The sequence below is a fragment of the Pan troglodytes genome, chromosome 18 (assembly GCF_028858775.2).
Source record: "Pan troglodytes isolate AG18354 chromosome 18, NHGRI_mPanTro3-v2.0_pri, whole genome shotgun sequence".
Taxonomy (NCBI): domain Eukaryota; kingdom Metazoa; phylum Chordata; class Mammalia; order Primates; family Hominidae; genus Pan; species Pan troglodytes.
In genome coordinates this window covers 85088719-85116507 of record NC_072416.2, presented here as the reverse complement: position 1 = coordinate 85116507, position 27789 = coordinate 85088719, and the positions used below count along the sequence as shown (strand labels likewise).

The 27789-nt window shown below is 49.7% G+C and overlaps 2 long non-coding RNA genes across 3 annotated transcripts in view; one reads left to right on the top strand and one right to left on the bottom strand.

Annotated features, from left to right (window-relative positions):
* LOC129137364 (uncharacterized) overlaps positions 1–27789 on the top strand; it is a 112255-nt gene that overhangs the window by 12971 nt on the left and 71495 nt on the right. The window lies entirely within an intron of this gene.
* The window catches only part of LOC129137363 (uncharacterized), a 68143-nt gene that overhangs the window by 18383 nt on the left and 21971 nt on the right, over positions 1–27789 (bottom strand). For both annotated transcript variants that reach the window (XR_008539852.1, XR_008539853.1), the window contains exon 2: positions 2251–2370. This is a non-coding gene — a long non-coding RNA (uncharacterized LOC129137363). The remainder of the gene's footprint in view (positions 1–2250; positions 2371–27789) is intronic.

Here is a 27789-nt window from a genome sequence, read left to right as displayed (position 1 = left end):
CATGCCTCAGTTTCCCCATCTCCAAGTGGTTTGAGAACAGAGAGGAGGGAATTGCTTAGAGGACCTCCAAGGTCCTCTCTGGGTCCTGGGATTCTTTCTTTTGGCAAAGAAAAGTGAGAGAGGCAGTGTGATGTCATGGCTGAACGAGGGGCCTCCGCAGCAGCCTGCGGGCTCTCCATGCCAGCTTTGCTCCCTCTGCACTGTCCTGACCTTTGGAAAGTGTCTCCCGCATGGCTGTCAGTTTCCCCATCTGTAAAATGGAGATGAAAATGGAAATAACTGTCTTTGGGTTCCATCCTTTGAGGTAAACCTTTTGGGAGATTGAGTCAGCACACACACAATGTGCGTGAAACTACCCGGCACTGAGAGAGCTTGTCCATCTCATGTGTTTCTGGAGAAGGTGGCGTCTTCCCTCCACATCTCTTCCCCCAGGTGATAGCACTGAAGGGTCAGTCCTAGGGGGCTCAAAGAGAGGATTCCATTGGGAATTGATGGAAATTTCCTAGGCCAGCCTCCTCCTTTCACCTGCATATGCTCACCGCCCTCCAATGCTGGTCCCGGAATTTAGCTCAGAGAATAACGCATGCACACAGGCGATAGAGATGTCTGGGTACGTAAGTACACCTGGGTGCACATGCAGAAACTCCTAGAAGGACTGGTGTCATGAAGATGTGTCGCGTTGGTGGGGGCGGAGGTGCTCAGGGCAGAGCCTTTCCTGGCAGGATTTGTCCGTGGAAGCTCGGGGAGTGGGAGCAGGAGCAGGAGCAGGAGGAGTGGCTGGTGGGCTCAATTCCTGTGAAGGGCAGGAGCTTCAGAGCTCCTGGGCTTCCCTGCATCCTTCCTGGCGTGGCCACAAGGACCTTATCTAGTGGCAGGGCAGGGGCAACAACGGCACTAATAACAGTAGCTGTCATAGCAGCATGTCATGGTGTTGGACACATAATCTAAGTTTTTAAAATACATAATATGTTTCACACATAAGCTTATTTTTGTAACACAATGTGGCATGGCAGGTACTAATATCTTCAGGGTACAGATGAGGAAACTGAGACACACAGAGTGCAGCAACTCATCACAGTTGCAGGGTGAGAAGGTGGGTGAAGGGGCTGTGGCTTCGCAGCCGTCTCTGCCATCTGAGCCCTACGCACTGACCTTTGTGCAGGTGGGGACGCCTGTGGCTTGATGTATCTCTGGGTGTGCAAGTGTACGATGAGGGTCCTGGCCCGGGACGCTCAGTATGGGTTAGCAGCGGGCAGCAGGGTTCTCAGCCTGCCTCCGTCACTCGGGAGTTGGTTCTGTGAGCTAGTTCTCCCCCCGTGCCTCAGTTTCCCCATATGAGGATAACAAGACCCTCTCCTAGGGCAGCTGTGAGGAGATGAGAGAAACCTGTGGCTGGGTAGCTCAGTGCCTGGCTCGTTGAAGGGGTCCATAAGTGGCAGGCAGAGGACGGGTTGGGCCTGGTGGACCCCAGAGCTCCTCCCATAGCTGCGACTTGCTGCTCCGTAAACTCGTCAACAGGTTGTCTTCAAAGAAAATGTTCAAGGGAAAGTGTTCACCCTTCACCATCCTCTTGAGGACAAAGACAGTGGTTCTGAGCATGGCCCTTGGAGCACCCGTTAGCCACACTGGCCAGCAGAGCAGTTCTGGGAGGCCAGAGGGTGTTGGATGGCGAGGTCTGCGGAGTGACCGAGTGACCACGCAGAGAATCCCCCGGCCCCTTCCCTCATCCTGAGGTGGCCAAGGACACCAGGAGGAGGGAACATGGGGCTGGTTTGGACCAACAGGTGGAGCGGGAGGTTGCACACACCGTCGGCAGCATGAGCATGTGGGGACGCGGCAGGAGAAGCCAGGAGCCTAGCTGCTCACAGCAGGATGGAGATGATGAGGCCTGGAGGGGGTCTGCAATGCTTTCCCAGGCACGGCAGTTGAGCTGGGCTGCAGACCCCCACCTGATGGTGTGGGGGAAGGGGGATGAGACTCCAAAAACTATTGGATGCTATGTTTATCACCTGGGTGGGCAAACAGTCTGCACACCAAACCCCTGCGACATGCAATTTACCTATATAACAAACCTGCTCATGTACCCCTGAGCCTAAAATAAAAGTTAAAAAAAAATCCCCCCTTGGAGCAGAAAAGGGAGAGAGACAGGGAAGCGGCTGAAGGCAGCAGCTTGTCTGGGGAGGTGGGGGTCAGATGAGGGAGGAGTTTGCTTCCCCAACCTGAGCAGTTTAACCTGCAGCCCTTACTCACCCGAGGGCACCTGCTGGGGTCCAATGCCTCCAGGGGTGTTTGTTCTGACTGCCCAGGCCCCAGCCAGGCTGGCTGTGAATATTTTCAATGTCATCTGATCTTTCCATCTCCTTGGCTGTCCTGTAGAGAGGACCAAAGGACTTTATTTCAGGACATTCCCATCATTCCTGCAGGGTGACACATACACGATAACCATATCTGTATGCACGGTGGTGGGATAAGCAGAGGATTTGGGGGCGTCCCTATGTTTTCTTTCTATAAAATAATTACAGGAAAATAGGATGCTAGTTCTATTTTCATTTACATGACATAAATAATAAATGACTTTATATTTGAATAGGCAGTGCCCAAATGAATCATTTCAAAAATGTTAATGAGAAGCTTTAGCGTACTTCTGTGAATGTAACTTTCTTTTTCATAACAGTCTTATTGAGGTGTAATTAATCTACCGTAGAATTAAGCCATGGAAAGTTTTCAATTCAGTGATTTTAGTGTCCTCACAGATTTATGCAACTATCACAATAATCAATTTTAGAAAATTTTCATCATCGCCCCCGAAAAACCATGCTTGTTAGAAGTCACTCCTTGTACCCACCACCTCCCCAAACATAGCTTTTTTAAAGGAAGTCAGGTTTTATGCTGGAAATAGCTACGTGCAATTCTTGGCTGACATGTGAACGTCCCTCTTCAAAATCTTGAAGTCACTATTGATGTGAAACTTTGGTTGCACAGGTATGTGATAAAAAGATCTAGGAAAAATTTCAGAAAGTATTTAAAAATTTGGAAGAGTTTAAGTGACTATGGAAAGAAAGAATCCCATGGGTCGTTCTTGGCTGAATACAATGCTGACGTTTACTGTGATAATGAGGGTATGTCCTAAACTCGGCTGGACTTGTTTGATTGGGTATTTCACAGTGCTGGTGCTGCTGGAAGCTGCGGAACACACACGCATGGTTAGAACAGCTCTCGGCCCGTGGCCACCCAAAGGGTGCACCTGCAGGGAAACTGAGGCCTTCCTCTGGACTCCTTGCTTCCTCAAGGTCTCTCCTGAAAGGTCTGCATCCTGCCATGTGCTGACGGGGCTGGCGCCGTCCATCCTTACCCTGAGCCCTGCCGTGTTGGCGTGGTTGAGGGGTCTGCTGCCACGCTGCCTCTCCCAAGGAGGCTTGGGCAACCCAGTGAGGAGGAAACCTTGAATAAACTTCAGGAAGAACAAATCCATTCTCCCACTTTCCCAGAACCCAAAGGGCTTCCACACTTTAGGGATGTGTTGTTTTTGAACCTGAGCCCATCATGGCCCTGGACATTGATCAAAGAGAGTGGCTTGTTTTTCCTAAAAGTGTGCGGATGGGTCCGATCAGCAGAATTTCAGGTGCAGTGACTCAGCTTTTCCTCTGCGGCTACCACCTTCCCGACATGGCCCCCATGGGGTGGCATCCAGACCCTTTCCTCGGGCTTGCTTTTCTGGAAGCCCCCACACCGCGGTTAGGGTCTGGGATTTGGAATCAGACAGATAAATGGGTTTCAAGGTCTCTCTTTCCAGCTGCTGAGAATGACCGCCGGCAAACTCCTTCACTTCCCTGAATCTCAGTTTCTCCTATTTAAAATGGTGATAAGACTGGTCGGCAATAGACACTGCCTCTTGGGAGGGTTAAGGTAAAATCAGAACAGGAGATGAGTGCAAAGTCCCTGGCAGTGTTCCTGGCACAGACAAAAACATTTGTGGCAAACCTGGAGTGGCCAGATTCCCCCTCAGCCTCCCCAGAGGCCAGAAACTTTGGTGGATCATTCCTGAGCCCACTCATACCTTCCTTCTTTCAGCACTTGCCTCTCTCCACCAGAGAACTTTCTAGGCTGAAAGAGCATCCTTGGGCTGTGCAGGGAATCAATGTCCTCAGAGCAGCCCCCCGAGGAGGAATGGAGTAGATGGGAAACACCCCTGCGTGTGTTTCTTGGGAAGATAATTCTGAGGCATCTTCCACAGGCCTCTATAAAGGGTCCCAACAGACCAGAGTCCAGTCACCCTGCTACCACCCATTCATGGTTGGCTTTCTCACCTCTGGGCCTCATTTCCCCATTCCCCTCCTGGTACTTTCTAAATTTACCTCCAAAGTAATTCACTTGGGCCCAGGTCCCTAAATCCCTTGTCTGTAGGTTTGCTTTGGGGGACACCCAGCCAAAACAAGAGTCGGTAAATATGGGCTATTATTATTATTATCACTCAAAAGGCTGGATGCAGAATGAGAATAAATTCATGGTCAAATTTTGTGCTATGGATTTCATTTCATTTTATGGGCAGGTGAGAGGTCATATCTAGATGATATCAGAGAGCCACTTTGGGAATACTCAGTTGGTTATCATGGGATTTTATTGAGCAGCAATTAGATTCCCAGTGCTGGGTGAGGGGTGTGGACCTGGGCCATGGGCACCCATGGCCCTACACTCTAGAAGGGCAGAGTCTATGGAGCAGAAGCGGTGTTCAAGTGAGTTCAAGATCAAGCACATGTCCCCCAGTCTAGGTACGAGGAATGGCCTGGCGGTAACCAGGGAGATATAACCCAAGAGGTGGCATTTGCTGTGGACCCTGAAGAGTAAGTGTTGCACAAGGAAAATGTTGGGACGGCATCCATGGGAGGCGAAGAAGAGTGTGTGCAAAAAGTTCAGGGCATGAGAGGACCTGGCAGGGAGAGACAGGGGTGACCAAGAAAATGTAGATTGAGGCTGGGCATGACGGGCAAAGTGACTTAACTTCTCTGAGCCTCATTTTCTTCATCTGTGAAATAGGATCATAATAGCATCTACTGAGATAATGCTGGATTGTCCTAGTGGCTCAATAAAGGTTTCCTGCTTCCATTGCCATTAGGGTCAAGTGCAAGGACTTCAGAGAGGACTTAAGAATCTGCACTTTTTCCCGGCATGCTGAGAGTTGTGGGGCTGGAGGCAGCACCGTCATAATTGAGTTTTAGCATCAGAGGTCTGGAAGGCTAGATGTCATAGTGTTACCTTGACTTTCTCCTCTTTCTGTAAGGAGAATGCATCACTTCTATAATAAGAATATATGTTTAAAAGCCAGAAGAGCACAATGACTTGGGAGCTTCTGGAAGCTGGACAGACTGGGTAGGCCAGAGTAGGAGGGTGGGTCAGCCTCCAGCTTTTGGGCTGAAGCGTTCCTGGGAGAATCTGATAAAGCTAATGGGAATTCCTCGCAGAAAGCTGACTTCCGTGTGGAATTCCACACCCAACCCAAGTGGACTCATGCAGCCACTAAAAGGCAGATGTGGACCCAGGGTAGGGTCCCCTCAACTTGGAAGAATCAACAATTCAGGCCAGAGAATTTGAGAACTTCCCACATGAATGCTTGTTTGCCTTGATGTTGCCATTTTCTCATAAGACAGCACATGTGAGATGACATCTTTCTTTCTCATGAGAACGTTTGTTGGGGCCTGCAGAGGCTGGATGAGGAGGCTCCCAGTCTCCAGGTAGATATGGGCAAGACCTTCATTCCTAGTGAACTGAATGTTCTGTCTGAACTCAGTGCCTCCATGCACAGATGTAGCTTCAGAAAGTGCTTAGATCCATGCAGCATTGGTGTGGAATTAGTTGTTTGCCAGGATTGGCAGTGAGGGCCAACTACTCTTCCCAAAGCAGGAGTGGGCCTGCTGCAGCTGGAGGGTCTGTCCTGCTCCCTGGGCTGCTGGCCTCCCTCACAAGGCTGTGGACTGGCCTCTCTTCAATGACATGGATTGTCTCGTGCATGAGTGCACATCGGATTTCCAAGTCTGCTATTGATTTTCAAACTGCAAACAAAAATGCATTCATTCCCCGGGCCTCGCCATAGTCTTCCATTATCCACTTAGCGTCACGTTACAAAAATAGCTTTAAACAGTTTTGCTTGAAATATTGGACACATACACTCACTGACAGCGAGGTTTTGTTTGGTCGTATGACTCAGCTTCAGGGCATAACTTTTCACACGGAGGGCGTACACACCCGTCACTTTGACACAAGCGGGGATGTCGGTATTTATTTTTGCCTCGAGAAAATGATGGGGGAACAGGGAGGATAAAAAGAATTTCCAGAAAGGCCCATGCCAAACTCTTCCTACATCTGTGCAGGCCGTGGACCTCCTTCCTGGGCCCTTGAATTCCTTTGGTTTGAGGGAAGAGTCATCCTCTAGTCCGGAAGAGCCTCTGAGGCTGCCCGACAAAAACGAGGTCTGGCTGGAAACCCTGACTTCTCTGGCTCCTGGTTGCCCATTGGCATCATTTGGGGAGCTCTTAAAAATGCCAGTGCCTGAGTCCCACCCAAGACCCATTACGTTGTCCTCTCCTGGGTAGAGCCCAGCACTCCTATTTTTAAAGCTCCCCGGGTGATTTTGACCAGCAGCCAAGGTTGGGTAGCACTGCCCTGGAACCACCCACGGAGTGACATGGTAATTCTGCTCTTTGGACAGAGATTGAGATCAACACGATGGCTGGGAAACAGTGCTTCTGGGAAGAAGCTTTACCTGGGGTGGTCACTTTCGGGAACCACCATGGGTTCCCATCTACCAGGATGCTACCACCCTGAAGGGACAGGCACTGTCTCCCACCCAGTGACCCCATCTTACTTGTCTTGATGCCTGGTCTCTCATTCTCCCCGACAGTGTTCCTTTTGCAATGCAGCCCTGCCCATGGCACCACCTTAGTAACTTCTCTGTGGTCTTAAGACAAAAGGCAAAGTTCCTGCTGCCATGACTTTCAAGACTGTGGCCTGGCCCCTGTCCAAGTCCCCCATGTAAGCAGGTGCCGTTCAAGAGCACCGGCTGTAAAGCTCACTGGGCACATTCCTGCCCCACAATCCCTAGTGAGGGACCCGGGGCAAATTCATGAATCTCTCTGTGCTTCAGCAGCCTCACCTGGAAAATGGGAATGACCGTAGGGCCCACCTCAAAGACTGCCATGACGGTTGAAAGATTGCACTGAGGTAAGGGGCTGAGTGCTGTGCATGGCAGGTAGTGAACATTTAGCAATATTACCTTTTGCTGTCATCACCTGAACTGGCCCTTACTCTCTGGACATGGACGATTTCCATCCCTCAGACTCACTGTGCTCCCTCTTACCTCGGGCTTGGCACACACTGTGGTCTCTTCCTGGGGTGCTCTTTCTTTCTCTTATTTTCCTAGTTAATATTACTTCCTCCAGGAAGCATTCCCTGATTCACTGGCAAGGTCAGGGGTTCTTGAAATTGATTATAGCACTTTCTACTTCTTCCCCAGTCCACTTGCCACAACTTTAGTCATTATCTGTGTGTAGGATATAAATTCTACAAGGGCATGAACTGGATTCTTTGTTCATTAAGTTTTCCCACCAGCATGTAATAGGTGCTCAGTTAATACTGGTTGCATGAATGAGTGAATGAATAAATTGCACTGTTTGCAAAGGCTTGCAGTCATTTGCCCTTCACTGCATCTTTGGGTGATGGCTTTGTGGTCCATGGCCATGTGTCAGAGAGTCAACATCTGGCAAGAACAAGTTTGGGGCTTTCACTTTGCTCCACCAAGACATCTTGATTCTGGCTCTGCTCCTGAGTTGACCTTGCTTGTTGGGTCCTTGCTCAGCATGGACTTTGCCTATTCATATACTCAGGACTCTCCTCTCTTTCGTTGATTGATACGTGTACACACACACAGAGAAGCAATTCAGGCCAGAGAATTTGAGGACTTCCCACATGAATGCCTATTTGCCTTGATGTTGCCATTTCCCCACAACAGAGCACATGCAAGATGACGTCTTTCTCATGAGAACATTTGTTGAGGCCCATAGAGTCTGGATGAGGAGGCTCTCAGCCTCCAGGTGGATATGGGCAAGACTTTCATTCCCAGTGAACAGAATGTTCTCTCTGAATCCAGTGCCATGGATTTAGATTCAGAAAGTGGTTAGAACCTGAAAACATTGGCACGGAAGTGGTTGTTAGCAAAGATTGGTTAGCACCAATCTCTTCTCACATCTCACGTTTTTCATTTTTTATTGACATGAAATGTACATACTATAAAGTTAATCATTATAGTTATTTATAGTTTTCCTGATTTCACTGAATTGTTTGTCTGTATTTTCTCGAAGTTCACTGAGCCTCCTTAAAACATTTATTTTTAGTTTTTTGTCAGGTAATTCATATATTTCCATTTCTCCATTTCTTTGCAGTATTCTATCAGGAGGTTATTGTGTTCTTTCCGTGGTGTTCTGTCTCCTTGGTATTTTATGTTTCTTGTTGCCTTGAGTTGATGTCCCCACATTCGAAGAAGTAGGGACTTCTTCCATTCTTTCAGACTGGCTTTGTCTGAGAAAGATTACTTAAAGTGAACAGCTCAGTGGCATTTAGTGCATTCAATATGTTGTGCAACCATCACCTCTATCTAGTTCCAAAATATTTTTGTCACCCCAAAAGGAAATCCCATACCCATTAGCAATCTCTTCTCATTCCTCTCTCTTCAGCCCTAAAAACCACTAAGCCATTTTCTGCCTCTGTGAATTTACCTATTCTGGACATTTCATATAAATGGAATCATACAATACGTGATGTTTCATATCTACTTTCTTTGACTTAGCATGATGTGTTCAAGGTTCACCCATATTGCAGCATGCGTCAGAACTTCATTCCTTTTCAAGTCAGATTAATATTCAATTGTGTGGATAGACCATATTTTGTGTTTATGCATTCATCTGCTAATGGACTTTTGGGCTGTTTCTACCTTTTGGCTATTGCAAATAAGGCTGCTATGGACATGTGTGTACATGTCTTTGTTTAAACACTTGCTTTCAGTTCTCTTGTGTACACTCTAAGGAGTGGAATTGCTGGGTCATACACTAACTCTGGGTTTCATCTTTTGAGGAACTGCCAAGCTGTTTTCTCTGATAGCTGCATAGTGTTACATCCTAACACCTTTGATTTATATTTATCTCCTGACTTCACCCAAACATGACTGTTCCAGATATGACCTCTGACCCCTGACCCCTTTTCACTCCCCCGCTGATAGATAAAACATGACTGGACAGAGAGGGGCAGGCTGTCTTGGATGGACCCTGGTCCTGCCACATACAAGCTGAATGGCGCTGGGGGGGTCAATCCGCCATTCTGAGCTGCAATTTCAGTCTGTAAGATGGGGATGATCATAGTGCCCTCCACCCTGGCATGGAGTTACTGTGAGGATTAAGTGAGTGATTCGTGTGTGGGAAGCCTCAGAGCCTCACCTGGCATGTGTGAGTGCTCCTCCAGGCTTGGTGACCATGAACTGTTATTCCTAATAACAATCCAGCGTGGGCACAGAAGGAGTACCAGGCATGGCCCCTGCCCCTAGGTGGAGAGGAGAGACTCATCCACAGGGCCTAACTTAGCTAACACCTGCTTGTTCTAAAAATGACATGAAACAACAACAAGTGTAAGACAAAACAATGCTGGATGTGATGGTACAGGATAAAAATGAACTATTTGACAAGGACTTACACTTCATTAATTTCTGACATGGAAATATTAACAATTTGGAGAACTACCACTAAGTTAGGACTTATCTGTGTGATTTAAGTCACGTAGCCCTCCAAACCCCTGTAAAGTAACGACTAATATCCCGTCTGTCAGACAGGTAAACTGAGGCACTGAGCGGCAAGGTAACTGGCAAGCAGTTGCCCCAGGACTCCAACCCAGGTTCATCTGGCTCCAGAAACCACTCTGTTCACACTCTGAGTTCTTTCTTAAAAACTGTTCCGCCCCAAGACGGCCTCCTGTCTTTCCGTGTGATGTGAACACCCTCCTCTCACAGATGGTCTCAGCAAAGTTGTGAACATCCTTGATGCCCACAGACGGCTTGGTTGTCTGAGAGGCTCCAGGCCCCAGACAATATTTGTTTTTGCTCTACTGAGAGTATTTCCATTTGCTTTGGATGGAAAAACAAGCCTTTCTGTTGTTGTGAATATTTCAAAGGGACCCGCTAGGGCACAAGGTATCCGCCGGAAAGCTGAACCAGGAACCATGCGTTGTTTCAGATGCATTGATTTTTATCAGCTTTTGACCTCATTTATTTATGAAAAATATCTGGCTCCCAAATACGGTGCTTTGAAGGCACAAATGATAAGTGACCGAATGCGTCCAAAAAGTGACAAGGCTCTTGCCTGCCCAAACGCTGGCCTGCTGTAAAGTGAATCTTCTCCTGGAACATGAGCTTGTCTCCAGGAATCAGTGAAATCAGAGCCTTGCACATGCAGCCTGAATCAATCCAAATGGGGCTGCGGAGCCACACTGATGCCTGTGATGCCTTCAGGTGCTAAAGAGGAAGGAGCACTATCATCAATGTCAGGAGGATGTGCCATGAAGTGGATGGAAATGGGTGGAGAGCCCAGCCTGAGGCCCCCAGAACCACGGGTCTGCCTTCTGTATGGGGGACATCCTTGGTGAGGAAGTGGTCAGGCGTCCGTGACCCTGGGGAGGAGCGGCCATCGGAACTTACAAGAAGAGCCATCAGGGTTCCACGGAAGGCAGAGGAAGCCCTCCACTTCAGAGCCACCTGCCAGAGCCACCCTGAAAGCCTTGGCTGTCTCCTGCATACAATGAGGGATGGAGACAGCAGCTCGGTCTACTTCGTAACTTTATCGGCAGCTGAGGTCCTAGATGTGGAAAATATCGCTAATGCCAACATGGGTGTAATTCTTCCATGAATTCCCAGACAAATCAATTTCCGGAATATTGCTGGGCAGCACATTTGTCCCCCACCGCATCCCCTTTCTGAGAACATCTGAAAATATCTGAAACACAGGACAAGTACCCTGATCTCAAAACTAGCTTGGGAGATGATTAACAAGAAAACAGCTCTAGTTTCAAAGCAAAATCCACAGAAGATGAACAAATTCAGTTATGTCATTTAAACACTCTATGTTAAAACATGAGATGGGACTCCTATGTCACACTGTACACAAAAATAAATACCAGATTTATCCAGAAGTTTAATGTGAAAGGCAAGACGAAAAACTTAGAAGAAAATGTATTTGTGTGTTTAGAAGCATATAAATACAAATAAGAAGAGATATTCTCTCTCCTCCCTCCTCGTCTTTACTGCTTTGAATGCTGGGAAGTAATAATATGATATCTTGAGCAGCAGCAGCTACCTTGTGACCATGAGGACAATTCTGAGCATGACTTGATAATTATCCTATCTCTGCCACCAAAAAGCTATGGTTGGAGGAATAGTTTTGGTACCTCTACTATTAAGGTTTATGGCAACATATGAGATCACTGTGGAGTAAATTGTTTGTATCTCATGCAAAACACAATCCCGAATGAAACACAGATGGACTTTGTATTTCTCCTATTTTATTTCTGAACTGTACAGCACACTCTAAAGAGCGCAGGGGTGAAAAAGAAAGAGGCGGGACTTTATGCTTGTAGAAGTTACAGTTCACAGTTTCCTGCAGGGCTTGGGAGGAGACTTTTGGAGGTTGAGCCGGAAAAAAGAAATCTACCCAAGAAAAATGTGAAGGAAAGAATGCCAGACCGCATGTGCTTGGGCAAGATCTCATATGTGCATGGCAAAAGTTCTGCTTCCCAGGTGAACAAAACCTCTCCAGTTAGCCTGGTCCAGGGGCCATGGCATCTGCTGTGTAACATTTCAGAACTCTCCTAAGAACATCTATTCCAGAGAGGTCAAGACAAACCCATGTTAGAGGTTCTCTTTCCATACTCAATTCATTAGATTCATCAAATCCTTTTAAGCCGAGATGCTACTTGGTATCCAGAGAATCAGCAAAGCTCCTTAAAATAAGGAGAAATAGTTTCCTAAATAAAGCATCCATACACACCCTTACTTGGCTTCCGTGGCGGTCACCATTGGTTGCAGCCCAACCTCTTTCTTTTCTATTCCTTACTTGCAGCCAAATGCACCCTGAGCGATGCACACCATTCCTCCTGGGTGCAGGTCTACGTGCTGTGGCCACTTCACTTTGCAGCACTGCTGGTTCCCGAGTGCTGACTCCACATCAGACCTTTGCAGGAGCCTCACAAACACCAGCCTATACTTGTAAATAGTAAGGCACTGTGGTCCCTGCCATGCAGAGGGGAACCAAGGCTCGGAGATACCAAGTAGCTAACGCATGGTTGTGCACTTGTAAGAGGTGGAGCTAGGACTTGAGCCCATGTCACGTCCATGTCCAGAGCACAGAGTCTGTGCTCTGATCACCATGAAGGCGAGCGGCCACAGGGTTAGGGTTGTTCTCAGAGATAAGCTCTCCACACATGTTTCCTCCCTCCCTCTGGTCCCATATGGATGGACTGTTTAAGATGCCCCAAAGGCAGGCACACACTGCCCCCAGCATCAAGCACCTCTTAGAATAGCATGGGGAAAGTTCCTTAGGCCAACTTTGTCCTGTAGAGGCTGATGGAAGGAGACATTCTTGCTCTGCAGACTGCATAGCTTATGCCAAATATCCAAGAGAATTGCAGACATTCATCCACACAAGGATCTTGTACAGGTGCTCATAGCGAGTGATTTATAATAGCCAAAAACACAAAAAACCCAAATGCTCGCAAGTGATCAGTGGATATGCAAAATGTCATCTATCCACACAACAGAATATTATTCGGCCATGGAAAGGAATGAAGCTCTGGCACAAGCTACAAGGATGAACCTTGAAAACAGGACACGAGGTGAGAGAGGCCAGATGTATTAAATGGATCAATTTACAGAAAATGTCCAAAACAAGCAAATCCATGAAGACATAAAGTAGATTAGGTGTTTCCAGCCCTGGGGGAAAGGGAGAAGTTGGGGAGGGGGATGGTGACCACTAAGAGGTGTTGGGTTTCTTTTCAGAGTGATGAAAATGTTCTAAAATTGGCTAAAATGGTTCTGAACTTGGTGATGGCTGCACCACTCTGTGGATACGCTGAAACCCCTTGAGTTGTGCCCTTTAAGTGGGTGAATTGTGTGGTCTGTGAGTGACATCTCAATAAAGTTGGTGAGAAGCTGGGGTGGGGGCGGGAGCTCCCTGAAACAAAATCCTTTGTTCAATGTCACTTCCCGAGAAGTCTGTTGTCGGCAGCCTGCCCTGAACTTATGAGACCCTGTGTGGATCCTTTGTCTGTGTGTGTGGTTGAGGTGGGTGGAGGCTGTGTTTTGTGCGGGAACCTTGCCTGGGATCTGGTGTTCAGAGACGTACCCCCCTGGGGGATCCTGGGGCTAGGAAAGGGCTGAGAGTGCCTCATCTCTCAAATATGTTTTCGTCTTGAAAATGGCGTTGGCAGTGCGTGGATTAGATTGAGCACGCGCTTCTACCGCATGCCTGCTGAGTTTGCATCTCATTCACTGGGTGCCTGTCCAAAGGGCAGGAGGGGACTCAGCGTGGATGCTGCACCTCCGCGCTGAGCTTTGTGGTTGCTCTGAGGAGCAAATCTCTGCCATTTCCTGTCTTTGCTCACAGGCACCCACGTAAACCACCAGCTTCCTTATTTCCCTGACTTGGAGCAGCCTCTGATAGCCTTGTGACCCAGAACAAATCAGCTGGTGACGGCCATCAGAACTCCCGAGTCCTTGCACTGTAACCGAAACTCTTCCGTGGCCCTGGAATGCTGACCTGGTGAACTCTCCCTGACTTCCCAGTGTGCATGGGCTGAGGGCATTGGAGTTGGAAGTGGCTGCCATTCTTGTTGTCCTCTTTCCGGGAGAACTTGTCTGAGCATGTGGCCGGCAGCCCACCCCGAGCCAGGGCAGAGGGTTCAGAGAGGGTCGCGTGGATCCAGACCCCACGTACCAAGCCCTGTGGCTGTGGGCAGCTGCCTTGCCTTGTGCTTCAGAGCTATGGTCTCGGGTGCACGTTCAAGGGTTGACGTGGGGATTCATGAGCTAATCCCTGGGAAGTGGCCCCACTCCATGCCTGCCCCTAAACTGCTTTCAGTAAATGGCTTCAATCCTTGCATCTCCTATTGCTGTATATCTTTGTATCTATTTTTTAAATCATGAAATATACCAAAGATCTGGAAAATAATGATAGATAACAGCATATCCCCTATCCAGGTTTTTAAAGATAGTTTTCGAAGTAAACTTTTTATTAAAGTATAAGATATAGTCTGAAGAGTGCACAGATCCTAAGGGTGTGGGCTGAGGAATTTTCACAAAATGACCACGCCCGGGTCACCAGCACCCAGACAGAGGAACAGAATATAAGGTTAGGGGTGGTGGCTCATGCCTATAATCCCAGCACTTTGGGAGGGTGAGGCAGGAGGATGGCTTGAGGCCAGGAGTTTGAGATCAGCCTGGGAAACATAGTGAGAGCCCCATCTCTACAAAAAATAAAATAAAATAAAATAAATTAGCTGGGTGTGGTGGTGTGTGCCTGTGGTCCCCTGTACTTGGGAGGCTGAGGTGGGAGGATCACCGGAGCTCAGGAGCTTGAGGCTGCAGTGAGCCATGATTGCACCACTGGACTCCAGCCTGGGCAACAGAGCAAGACCATGTCTCAAAACAAAAACAAAAGAACATGACCACTGAAGCCCAGAAGCCCTTAGGCCCCTTTAGTCCCTACCACCTAAGGCCATTCATTACCCTGATCTCTAAGTGAAGAGATTGGTGGTGCCTGTGGTTAAACTTGATAAAACTCCATAGTAATGGAATCCAGCAGCAGGAATCCCTCCCTCATCACCCTATCTGTGAGCCATCCTCAGCTGTGTGGAGCTGTGTGCTCTGCTGGTTCTCATTGCTCTATTGTGTTACTGTGAGAAGAGACCGCACTTGCTGAGCTGATCTCAACATCAAAGGGCATAAGGCAGTTCCTGGGTTTTAACTATTCTGAATAGCGCTGCTGTGAACCTTCTTGTAGATGTTTTCTGATGAACGTATGCACCCATGGTGTGGGGCATGCAGCTAGCGTGGAGTTGCTGGGTGACAGGGTGTGCGTGTGCTATGCTGTGTAAGGCACTACTGAACACTTTTCCAAGGGGTTGGCACCACGCGACCCCCACCGACAGCATCCGGCATCCAGGAACTTCATCCGCTCCACCCCCTCCTCAGTGCTGGGTGACTGCTGCTCACTTTCGCCAGCCTGGAAGGTGTGAAGAGGGGTTGCAATGCGGCTTTAATTTGTATTTCCTGATGGCTGATAGTGATGGCCACTTTCTCATGTTTATTGGCGTCTGGCTATGCCAGCTCTCAGAATTAACCCACGCTCCGTTTCGTCTACTTAAAAACTTAAAGACAGCCAAAGGCTCCTACTCTATCCCATTTTCCTCCTTCCCTTCTTCCCCATCTTTCCAGCCCTAAAGGGAACCTCTATTCAGAAGTTGGGATGTTTCCTTCTGTCCATATTTTTATGCTCTTACCGCACATGTAGGTAGGTACCAAAACCAATACATGTTCTTGCTTCAAATGATCTCCCTGTGAAAACCTTGACTTGATTTTCCTTCCAAGTATTGCCACTTATCCAGGGCTCCTGACTTACTGTCCAGAGGTACTTCTACCAGCTCACACAGCCACCCCACACTTTCTCACACTCACACCTCACACTCACACCACCTCACACACACATCTCACACCACCTTACACACACGTCACACCTCACCTCACACCTTACACTCAGTCACACCTCACACACATGTCACACCTCACCTCACACTTTACACTCACACATCTCACACTCAAACCTCACAGTCACTCCTCGCACACATCTCACACTCACATCACACCCCACGCTCACACACCTCACTCACATACATTTCACACACCTCACACCTCACACTCATACTTAACCCTCACACCTCACCTCACACATCACACATCACTCTCCAACTCACACTCACACCTCACACACATATCTCACACTCACACCACGTCACACATCTCACACCTCACCTCACACCTTGCACTCAGTCACACCTCACACACATCTCACACTTCACCTCACACTTCACATTCACACATCTCACACTCAAACCTCACACTCACGGTCACACCTCACATACATCTCACACTCATACATCTCACACTCAACCTCACACTCATACTTCACACTCACACCTCACCTCACACCTCACAATTAAACACACACACCTCACACTCACATCACACTCCAACCCACACCACACCTCACACACCCATTATGCTCACATCTCACACGCCATGCCTCACACACACATCTCACACTCACACCTCACGTATCGCACTTGACTCTCACCCTTCACCCTTACATCCACCTCGCACCTCATACGCCTCACCTCACTCTCACACCACACCTCACTCACACCACACCTCACACTTCCACACCTATTTCCATGTGCCCCAGGCCCGTGTCAGCCCAAGTGCTTCTTTTCACGTCTCTCAAAGGGAAAGGAAGAGGAGAGCCGATGGGAAATGTGTTCTCCTGATATTGCCCCAAACCCTCCGGTATCAAATACAAGAGCTGACATCGGCTTCATTTCAGAGGTGTGCCAAATGCGCTGAGAGAGGCTCGGTGACCTAAGGCCCCAGAGCTGGCAAGGAGCAGGAGTATTCCAACCCAGCTCTGGCCCTGAGCCCACGCTTTCGTCCCCAGGCAGGGTCATTTCCAGCGAGCCGCGCGCGCTCCTCCAGCCTGATGCTGCGCATGGATCAGCGGGCACCAGGGGCAGCCACCGAGCCGGCCTCCTGCGGCCAACAAGCCAACAAGCAGGGCCGGGCTCACAACGGAGGTCTTCCCAATCTCTCAGATACAGACGATTCCCGCTCAGTGCCTGAAAAATGTTACATCGGCAGGAGCCGGCGTGGAGCACACATTCCCGACTGCTTTTGGCTGCTCGTCAGCCCTGGTCTTCACACGAGTTTATCTTTATGTAACACAGGCTTTCTAAACACTTCAACATTGCCATGAAATCAAGATAATTTCTGGCAATTAAAGACCTGACTCACCCATTGTTCCTGCGCATTGTCATTCTAGGAAATTCCCTCAAATGGGGCTCCCGGTGACCCGCCCGCCATGTGTCAGGCCACCTCGCCCCTGGAAAGGAGCTTTTTTCCAGATTTGATCAGAACAAGCTGCTTCTCTCCCCCTGGCCTTTCCTGGAAGGAGCCCACTTTCCCAACGCTTCCTGGGTTCACCTGAACTCCTTACCAACATGTATTTCTTCCACTTTGTTATTTTTGGATTAATGTAAATGAAGTCTGTCTTGGGCTCTCTAAGATAAATGAAAGGGATGCTAGGGTCAGAAGCTTCAGTGTTGGCTCTGATGGAGAAAGATTGAGGTAAGACTCTGCATAATGCTTTTAAACCTCCCACTTCCTTAGTGTGAGACAAGGAGGAGGAAAAGAGCATGAGGAGAAAAAATGAAGGAAGAGGAAGAGGAGGAAGACAGGGAGGAAGAGGAGAAGGGGGAGGAAGGGGAGGGGGAGGAGGACGGGGGAGGAAGGGGAGGGGGAGGAGGAGGGGGGGAGGAGGGGGGAGGAAGGGGAGGGGGAGGAGGGGGGAGGAAGGGGAGGGGGAGGAGGGGGGAGGAAGGGGAGGGGGAGGAGGAGGGGGAGGAGAAGGGGGAGGAGGAGGGGGGAGGAAGGGGAGGGGGAGGAGGATGGGGATGAAGGGGAGGGGGAGGAGGAGGGGGGGAGGAAGGGGAGGGGGAGGAGGGGGGAGGAAAGGGAGGGGGAGGAGGAGGGGGGGAGGAAGGGGAGGGGGAGGAGGGGGGAGGAAAGGGAGGGGGAGGAGGAGAGGGGGGAGGAAGGGGAGGGGGAGGAGGAGGGGGTGGAGGAAGAGGAGGAGAGGGATGAAGAGGAGGAGGGGGAGAAAGGGGAGGGGGAGGAGGGGGAGGAGGAGGAGGAGGGGGAGGAAGAGGAGGAGAGGGATGAAGAGGAGGGGGAGGAAAGGGAGGGGAGGAGGGGGAAGAAGGGGTGGAGGAGGAGGAAGAGGCAGAGGTGATGAAGAGGAGGAGAAGGAGGAGGGGGAGTAGTCATACCTGCTTCCATCATGCCTGCATTTTGGACAGCGTGATGGAGGAAAGGAGGGGTGCAGGTGTATGTCTTCCCTTTAAGACCACAAGCTGCGAGTTGGGCATCACTATTGTTCACATCCCAGAATCTAAATGTGGAGTCACACCTACCTGGGATCTTAGGTCTTCACTAAGAACGAAGGGTGGGGTGGTGAATCTTGGGGAAGGGCAGTCACGCACCTGGTTGTAATTAATACGATCACTTAAGAGAGGGAATGGATGTAGACAGAACTAGCAATTTCCGACACCCATCAGGTTGGTTTTAGTTTGGGGACAGGTATTCTATACAAACCTGTGACTGCATGCAGGGTTATCCCTTCCATGTGCAGCCAAGACCGTGTCTCCTCTTCCCAGCCTGTGTTCATGGAAAGCTGCCTCCTCTCCACGCAGACCAGAGCTGGGGTGTGACTGCAGGCAGTTTTTGGGAGGTGATCTCAGGAAGTGTAGGGGAGTTGGGAAGGGACCCGGGGAAGGGACGAAACCAATGCAGGGTGGACTGTTGATCAGCTGACCATGGTGGGCAACCGGGGCTCCACCCTCTGGGGAGCTCTGGGAGACTGTCTGGCCCCCTTGGAGTTTGCACCCAAGCAGGGTTTTATGTTGCAGGGCTTCGCCGTCCCTGGCCCAGGGCTGCTCCTGACGACAGTGGCTCCTGGGCATTTGTGGGCTGCCTGTCTGTGAGGGGGCCTTTTTATATGGACACCATCATAGCGGTTTACAGGCCAATCCTGCTCCAGCATGACTTCAGCTCAACTAATTACATCTTCTAGGGCCCTATTTCCAAATAAGGTCACATTCGGAGGCACTGGCAGTTTGGATGGCAACGTAAGAATTTTTGGGGAACACAACGGATTCATAACAGGGTGGGAGAAGGGGCAGAGGGGGCACTGAGGAGAGTTTCCTGGCAAGCACTTGATGTTTGGGCGAGCACTCAGCGCCGTCGTGCGCCGTCGCCTCTTGGGAGGAGCTCTGCTGCCCGTTGGACTTCCTTCCATTTATTGTGTCACTCACTCCTGCCCCTAGGGCTGAACGCCTTGAGGGTGGAGAGGCACCGTCGCTTTCTCAGCCTGGAGAGCTCTGTCCAGCTCTGCAGACGTGGCCCCCGGAAGCTCACCTGAAGCCGACGAAGGGAGGAGGGAGTGGAGTGCCCACTGCCCGGGCTAGGGCAGCCAGACCCTGGCGGCTTCGTGGCAGCTGCTGTACTCATTGCCAGCCTCAGGGCGGTGGGGCCACGGAGGAAGAACGTGAACGCCTGGACTCCCACTTGGGATCTGAATGCAGTCCAGGGATTTGGCATTTGAGTCCCTAGAGCTCGTTGCTAGCCATCCTCCTCCCCCGCGAGAATAATCCATTTCAAACTTCTGAGCTGTCTAGACTTGTTATCTGGCCCCCTAATTCCTGAGAGCCTAGAGCGGGCAGCAGCGGGACCGCCGAGATAGCAAGGGGGTGAGGTCATTGGCGCGGTCCCGAGGCAGGAAGTCCATTCCGGGGGACGATGGATGAGTGTGGAGCTGGTGCCCGAACGGGGCCAGATAACGCGTCTGGACCCGGCGGGCCGTTTCCTGCTCTTCCCCGGTGTCCTATCGGCATCCTCCTGCCTTCCTGCTGCTCTTCCGAGCCTCTCTGGAGAAGCCTCTCAGGAGGTTTTACTTCATTTTCAGTGTAAGGGGCGGCCAGTGTCTCTTGGCCTCGGCTGGGTGTGGGTGCGTTTTCTAAGTCACAGTGACGGTGGGGCCGGGAGGCCTTTCTGGAGAGGCCGTGCTGGCCTCTGTCACTTTGTCCTTTCAGAGAGTTCAATGGGTTAGGGGAAAAATGACGTTTTCTCTCCCCGGTCTCCAAAGGTCAGTGGAAGGCCAGTGGTGGGACTGGGAGGACAGGAGTTGATGTCAAACAGACCCAGAAATTTCCACAAGTCCTGGGGGAAAAAAGAGCCTGGAGCAAGTCTTATCTAAGACAGCCCCTGGGAGCCGCAGAGTGCCGAATAAACTCGCCTTTCCGGAAGGAGTGGCTAATTTCATTGGCCCATGTGCACTCTGGCTGATCTTGAATCCTGGGGCTAGGGTTGGACAAGAGGTCAAAAGGTCATTTGGTTCAATCCCCTGCCTCCAGGCAGTATTCCCCCAGCAAAGAGGAATCGTGTGTGTTCCAATATTCAAAGACACACGTGGGGACTGCAGGAGAGGAAGTGGCCTCCGGAGCACCTGCGGGGGTGGATGAAGTGGTAATCCCCACCAGCTGTGCTGAGTCTCTGAGCCCCAATAGTGCTGTGGGTTTGGAACAACTGCATTGTGGGGAACATCTGTGCAGAAGGGTACAGTGTGTCAGGAGGGCCACTGCCACCCCCACGATGATGACAACAGCAAAAGCAAAAATGAATTGAGCCCGCACTGATGCCAGCTGATGTCAAGTGGCTGGACAAATGCTGGTGAATCTCATTTAACCATAAAATAAACCTGGGCAGGGGCTGTCATAATTATGCCCCAACTGAGGCTCAAAGGAAAGGTGTCTGCTGAAGGCACCTGGTTTGTAAGAAGTAGGGTGGGAATGTGAGCCCAGGTGAGGCTGCTTTCAGAGCTCAGGATGGAATAGCTCAACTCTTCTGCCCTAAACACTTGTGTTCTATTCATGAAGGTCTCTGTGTCTTGTTTATTGCCTGGTGGACAGGTGGGGGTGGCTGAGGGTGGCACAAGCTACACAGCTAATGAACAAGAGGTCAGGATGCTAACTCATATCTCTAGACCCCAAATTCTCACCAACCCCTCCCTGTTCCCCCATAAGCAGTATCCCCCTGGCAAAACATGTTCCCTTTCCATGGGAAAAGTAATATTTATAATGAAGGGCCTGTCTGCAGGGGACCAGCTAAATACATAGATGATGAACGGGCTGTTCGAGGGAGTAGTATACAGCCATGAAAAGGAATCAGAGCTCTTTAGATGCCAACATCTACTTATCACCAAAAGAGATGACTGAAAACAGCAAGGTGCAGGGCAGTGTGGATAGTGTGTGTGTACATACATACATGCATGCGTGTGTATGTGTGTATACAGTCAAACACTGCATAACAACATTTCAGCCAACAGTGGAGTGCATATACAATGGTGGTCTCATAAGATGATCATGCCATATTTTTATTGTCCTTTTTGTTGTTTAGATACACAAATACTTACCATTGTGTTGCAGTTGCCTACAGTATTCAGTGTATAACATGCTGTACAGGTTTGTAGCCTTGGAGCAATAGACTCTACCGTACAGCCTAGGTGTGTAACAGGCTGTACCATCTAGGTGTGTGTAAGTGCACTCTAAGATGTTAACAGAGTGACAGAATCATGTAGTGATGCATTTGTCAGAATGTATCTCTGTCTTTAGGTGGTGCATGACTGTGTATGTATATGTATGCATGTATATACTTACATGTGTGGAAGGATATGCACTTACCTACTTTTATGCATGTAAGTATATGCTTACAGGCCTAAAACATCTGAAAATATAGGCACCCCTGGGAAGGTGGCTGTGGGAACAGGTGAGAGGGAGATACCTTTTTGTATCTTGAATTTTTAGCGAGGTGACTGACCTTAAAAAGAAAACAAAAACTCCATACTGTCTTCTAAACAGAGTTGTTCTCATGAATAATAAACAGGCCCCCTTTGTGCAAATAAAACCTCTTGTCTTGCCTCCCCAGGTGTCTCAGAAGTGAGCAAAGGGCATATCTGTGGGCAGTGAGTGTCCCAGCCTGGAGCCGGGCATGAGTGCTCGGTACCCACAGCTGCACCCCTGTCCGCCTACCCCTGGATGGAGTTGCTCAGTCCTGGGGTCAGGTGATGCACTAACCCCGACGGGGTTTTGCAGCTCTGAGATTCTAGAACCCCCTATAGAAGCCACAGTCCTCAGTCCCATCAGCGCCCAAGCACAGTTTCCTGCTGGTTCAGCAAAAAGTTTCTTGTAAGAACTTTAAATGCCTTCTCTGAGGCAAGAGGCTGGAACCCTGCAGGCGCTGACACCTAAGTATTTACCAGCCTCCCCAGAACTCGGACTTTCTGCCTTGCCCGTGGAGAGAGGCAGGGGTTATCTGCGGGTGGGCAGTTGGGGCTGCCCTGGGCCCTCCCTCCCTGTGGCATCTGCTAAAGCCATTAAGGTCCCTCCCTTCTCAGCAACAGTCAGTGTCTTCTTAGTGCCCAGCTCAGGTTTCTGACCTCCGAGGAGTCCAAAGTCTGCGCAGATCCCAGGGCCAAAAGGACTTTTCATAATTCGGGTGAAGAAGGGCAGGGGACTCGGGATGGCCGGGAAGAGGAACAAAGGCGAACGCACCCCCTTCAGAAATAGATCTGAGGCCCCTCGGACGCTGCATGCTGCAAAGACAGCTGGCGGGTGGGAGGGTGACATTTGTTCCTGCCGCCCGGGGTCTGGAGGCAGTGCTGACAAATGGCCATGCCAGTGCCCTGTGGGAGGCTGCGAACAAACTTTTGAAAGTCACGGAGACCCCGGGTCAGACAGCTCGGTGAGGGGCTGGCGCTGCTCGCCGCGGAAGGTTGGACGAGTCAGGCAATGCATGCGGCCTCTGTGTTCCCATCTGTATGATGGGACCAGTAACTCCCGTTTCTCGAGGTGTCATGGTGATTGGATGAGAGGATGCAGGGCAACTGTGTGGCAGAGAAGATGAGCAGGACAGCAGCTCCTGCAGGGCTTGCTCACTGCCCACCCTGCTTCTGAGAACTGTGCCCCTAGCAACTCAGTCCTCACACGATGCCCTGCAGCAATCCTCTATTCCCATTTCACAGACAAGGAGGAGCCAAGAGAATGAAGAAACTTGCCCCAGGTCTCAAAGCTAGTGAGTGGCAGAGGCTGGATTCGAACCTGGGCCTATGCCTGCTGCCTTTGTCCGTTGCCCCATCTGCAGCCAAGCCTGGCTTCCCAGAGAGTCACCAATGCGGGCTGCCTCCAAGGGCACGGTGGTTGTCCTCAGCAGCGGGTTCCTGCAAACTCACCCCCATCTGGTCTGTGCAGGTGAGCTTTGATTCAAGGCCTGTGGAGGTTCCCCAGACTCTGCGGAACCTAGAGGATGCCCTTTCTCAAGGCCCGACGAGGGAGGAATCCATTCTCTCCGCAATCTCCAGAGAGATTTATGCTGCTTGGCGGGCCGGCATGCATGATTACATTTCCTTCTCTCTCATTAATCATCCCCGGGCTCATTCCTCCTGACAGCCAGGAGCCGCAGCCTGCAAGCCAGAGATCTCCAATCTGGCTGTTGAGAACCTGGTGAAGAGGCCGGCGGCTTATCTGCAGAGGAGGGCTTCGCACTGCCCTGCAGAAAGGGTGCTGGGCTGCATCCCTACCCAAACCTCCGTGTCCTCCAGGAAGGGGCCCCTGCCTCCCTGGAAGCCAGGCACCGACGGGCTTACTCCATACAGGCAGAAGAACCCCCGACACTGGCCGGCCATCGGCTCCAATGCCATGCTGGGATGGTGGCCATCACTTCTCATTCATTTTCTACTGTTTATTAAGAATTTACAACAAGCTGGTGCTGTGCCAAGCACTTTACTTTTATGACCTTAGTGAATTGTCTCAAAGTCCTTTGAGGGACATAAAGCCTTCCGTCCTGCCTTCCACCATGGGGCATGGGGTTCCACCCTTCAAACCTGCTTTTTAACAGCTTTAGGGAGATGTAATTCGAATGTCATGCAATTCATCCATTCTAAGTGTCCAGTTCAATGGCTTTTAGTATATTCACAGATATGTACAACCACTACCCCAATCAATTTTAGAACTTATCACCCCGGAAAGAAACCTTTGCATCCTTTAGCCATGATCACGAATCTTCTCATTCTCCAGCCCTAAATGGCCCTGTCTCTTGGTGCATATTCAGTTAACAGACGGTAATTGCCTAAATGCCAGCCTGTGGCCCCAGCCTTTCCTGGGTCCTGGTTCCCTCACCCCAAGTCTCTGCAGCCTCCAAGGCTTCTTGCTGGTATGCTAGTGAACCTCGGGTGGGGTGTGTGACTCAACCCGCAGAGCCATCCCAGCTGGGATTCTGACTGAAGGAGGTGGGTGAGATGGGGAGAGGTGGGCTTAAGGCCCAGTGGGAGAGGGGCAGAGGAGTCACCAGGGATTATGACTCAGGGCAGTGAGTAGAGAGGAGCCCTGAGTTGTGTTGACACAGGAGGCATAGCTAGGAGTCGGGGCCAAATGAGGAGGGAACACGGGACAGGTGCTTGGGGTGGGGAAATGGCACCTGCAGAGATGTGGAGGGAAGAACACAGGGTCCCTGTGGAGCTGCAGCAAACTTGGCCTGAAGCTGCAGACCACCAGTGGGGTGAGGGAGGGGAGGGACAGGCAGGAGACAGTCCAGGAGATGAGGGCACGCAGGCTCCCAGGGGAAGGGACTTGCCGGGGCTCAGACCACACAGGCTCTGGCCTCACCCTCCCTTGGGCGTAGACCCCTGGAAAGCAGAGATGTTTCAGAGGTCTCCATGTTCCCAGCTCCCAGGCCAGCAACCCAGGATCTCAAAGAGGAGGAGCTGGCTTGGCTGCAGAGCACGATGATGGCACCCACTGGAGGCCTAGTGGCAGTGACCACCTGGACACAGCCTCGCCAGCACCTCGCCTATGCAGACATCAAAGCTCATGCCACAGGCTGGGTCTGGCTGCCTGAAGTAGGAGATCTGGGTGCATTTGCTGCTGGTGGGTTACATTGTGAGGCATTTTTGAGGGTACTGGTGCCATAGGGATGGCATAGCTGGCTTTTGCAGATGCCATTATTTTAATACCATCATTGCCCGTCATTTGGGAGGTGAGACATGAGCCCCAAATCACAGACTGACAGGACATCACAGAAAACACCCCACCCACGGCAACAGCTCCATGTTTTGCTCAAATGCCTCGCGTGAATGCACTGTTTTATGTGTGACCTCTTTTGCCTTCTCTGGCGGAGACCAATCAGTGGTTCATCAAGCCAGTTTCCTCTTTTTTATCCCCTGGAAATACAGCTGGACTTTCTGTTTCCTAGCCTCCCTTGCAATTAGCTGTGGTAATGTTACTGAGTCTAGCCAATGGCCCAGGAAAATCTCCCTTCCAAGATTCTCTCTTCTTTCCCTATTTTCCAGTGAAATGCAGTAGACTCTGAGGTCCTGGAAGACCACAAGACAAAATTCCCACCAGGAAGAGATCTGCCTGTTAGTTAAGTCAGGAACATTGGTTTGGACTTTACATGATGGAGTTATAAACATCTATTGTGCTAAGCCACTTTTATTTGGGGGGTTGTTACAGCACCTAGCATTAGCCTAATACACCTCTCTATTTGAAAGATTTTGTCTACCAGAAAATTGAACTTATTTTTTCAAAATGAATTATTTTTTCCATTGTATCAATTAAAGACATACGTAACTTCAAGGTAAGTAGGCATTTTTTTTGGAATAGCTATAAAGACTTTATAATAGCTTTCACAGCTGTCTTCATCAACTCTTAAGGTTTGGGGCATCCAAGATGGGGACTCCTGGTCCAAGAGATTATAGAAAGTGGAAATCCAGACCCAGGAGGGGTGTATGATTTGTCTGGGATCACACGTGTGTAGCTGAGTCAGGGCCACATTCTGTTGGGCTCAGGTAGAGGTGGGCTGTGTCTCAGTCTGCTTGGGCTGCCATAACGAAATACACAGACTGGGCGGCTTCAACAACAGATGTTTATTTCTTAGAGTTTTGGAGGCTGTGCATGGTTGGGTCTGGTGATGGTGCTCTTCCCGGCTTGTAGAGGGCTGCCTTCTTGCCAGGTCTTCATGTGGCAGAGAGAAGGACAGAGAGCTTCCTGGTGTCTCTTCTTTTATGGACACTAATCCCAGCATGAGAGTCCCATCCTCATGACCTCATCTATACTGAATCACCTCCCAAATACCATTATGTTGTGGGTGAGGGCTTCAACATATCAACCGGGGGGACATTGTTCAGTCCTTAGTAGATTGTGTCTGCATTCTCTCAAACTATTGGTTGATTTTTCCCTCTATTTTTGTCCAGAAGGTTTTTGCTGCAAGGAATAGCCTTCAACTTTGAAATGATGAATCAACAATGTATATCTCCGTTTCCCATGTCATGAGCCATTTTCCAACAACATTATTTTCCATGTCTACATCAAGTTCGGTTTTAATATGCATGTCAGAATTTACATAGCCAATCTCTTATTGTTCGACATTTAGGTTCTCTATTTTTGAAAAGCAACTGGGCTTCTGGGGAACATTTTGCATTTTGCAGTCCTTCAGCCTTATTTCTTATCAGTGTGGTTTTGCAGGCACTGCTTCCTATTGAATAAATTTTCTAAGGTTTTGGCAAGCCCCCGATCTTGGTCTTTAAAGTTAGATGCTGTTTTTGACCAGCATGAAAGCAACACTAGAGAGTGAGAGAGAAGGTCTCAGCCAGGGCAGAGGAAGTCTGTCCTCCCCTCCCCACCCTCCCAGCCACTCCCGGGGTCACCGAGAGAAAGAGTGGCCGGGAACCCTGCAGGGTATGATGGCACCCTGGTAACCCCTGAATGTCCTAGAACAGGAAGTGACCAGAATTGCTTTCAGTGACTTGAGGAATATTCAAGACCAGTCTATTGGTGACTTTGCATGCCATGACTTAAAGCTTAAAAATAATCTGGGTTGATTTCCTTAGCTTAAAAATCAGTTATAAAGGTGAAAAGACACTCGCCGTTCTCTTAAAACATTTAGGATTTACCGTCTTAACTCTCAGTTGCCTTCCTCCTTCCCCAGAATTGGGAGATTGCTAATGTCTTCTTCTAGCTCTTTACTGTGGTAACTAATTCTCTCTCTCTCTGTCACACACACTCTCATGGATATGTATATATACTTTACACATGAGGACATATATATCCATAGGAAATAATTGATGGTTTTTATGTGTGTTTATATAAATCATATCATACTATATGTATCAACCTAAAATTTAAGTTTTTTCAGAAGCTGTGTTACTGTGGACAGATCTAACTTGTTCTTCTTAACGGCTGCAGCATGCATCATCTGAATAGCTTTAGAAGTCTGTTAAAATGCACATGGGTCCCTAGGGGGAAGGCCTTCGAAATCAAAGTGGGGTGGTCTCCCTGCTTTTCTAAGTTGCCCTCTGCTTGGGGCCAGAGAGATCTGAACACAACTGGAATTTGAAGGGACAAAAGCTCAACAAGGCTCAGCGGAATGTGCAGGACAGGACCCATCCCAGGCGAGTGAGAAGGGAGTGGCTGGATAAGTCTCAATGCACTCAAAATAATGCAAATCTTAGCAGCCACAGCAGTAAGGACCACCAGTTACTGAATAACCGCCATGCAGAGCACAGCCTCATTCAGAGTCTCATCACCAGCTTTCACATGGGAATACTGTGTTCCTGTTTCAAAGATGAACACAGACATGGTCAGTAGCTGTTGGCCCAATGTTACAGCTAGTGTGTGGTGGAGCTGGGACTCACCCAGTCCTTCTGCTTTCAAACGCCAGTATGTGAGAGTAGGGGAGCAGCTGTCTGCTGGTTGTCACCTTTTATTTTTAAATAGCATGGAACACAAAGAGTGATGGGGCAGAGGGTGGCACAATAACACACTGAGATCAGA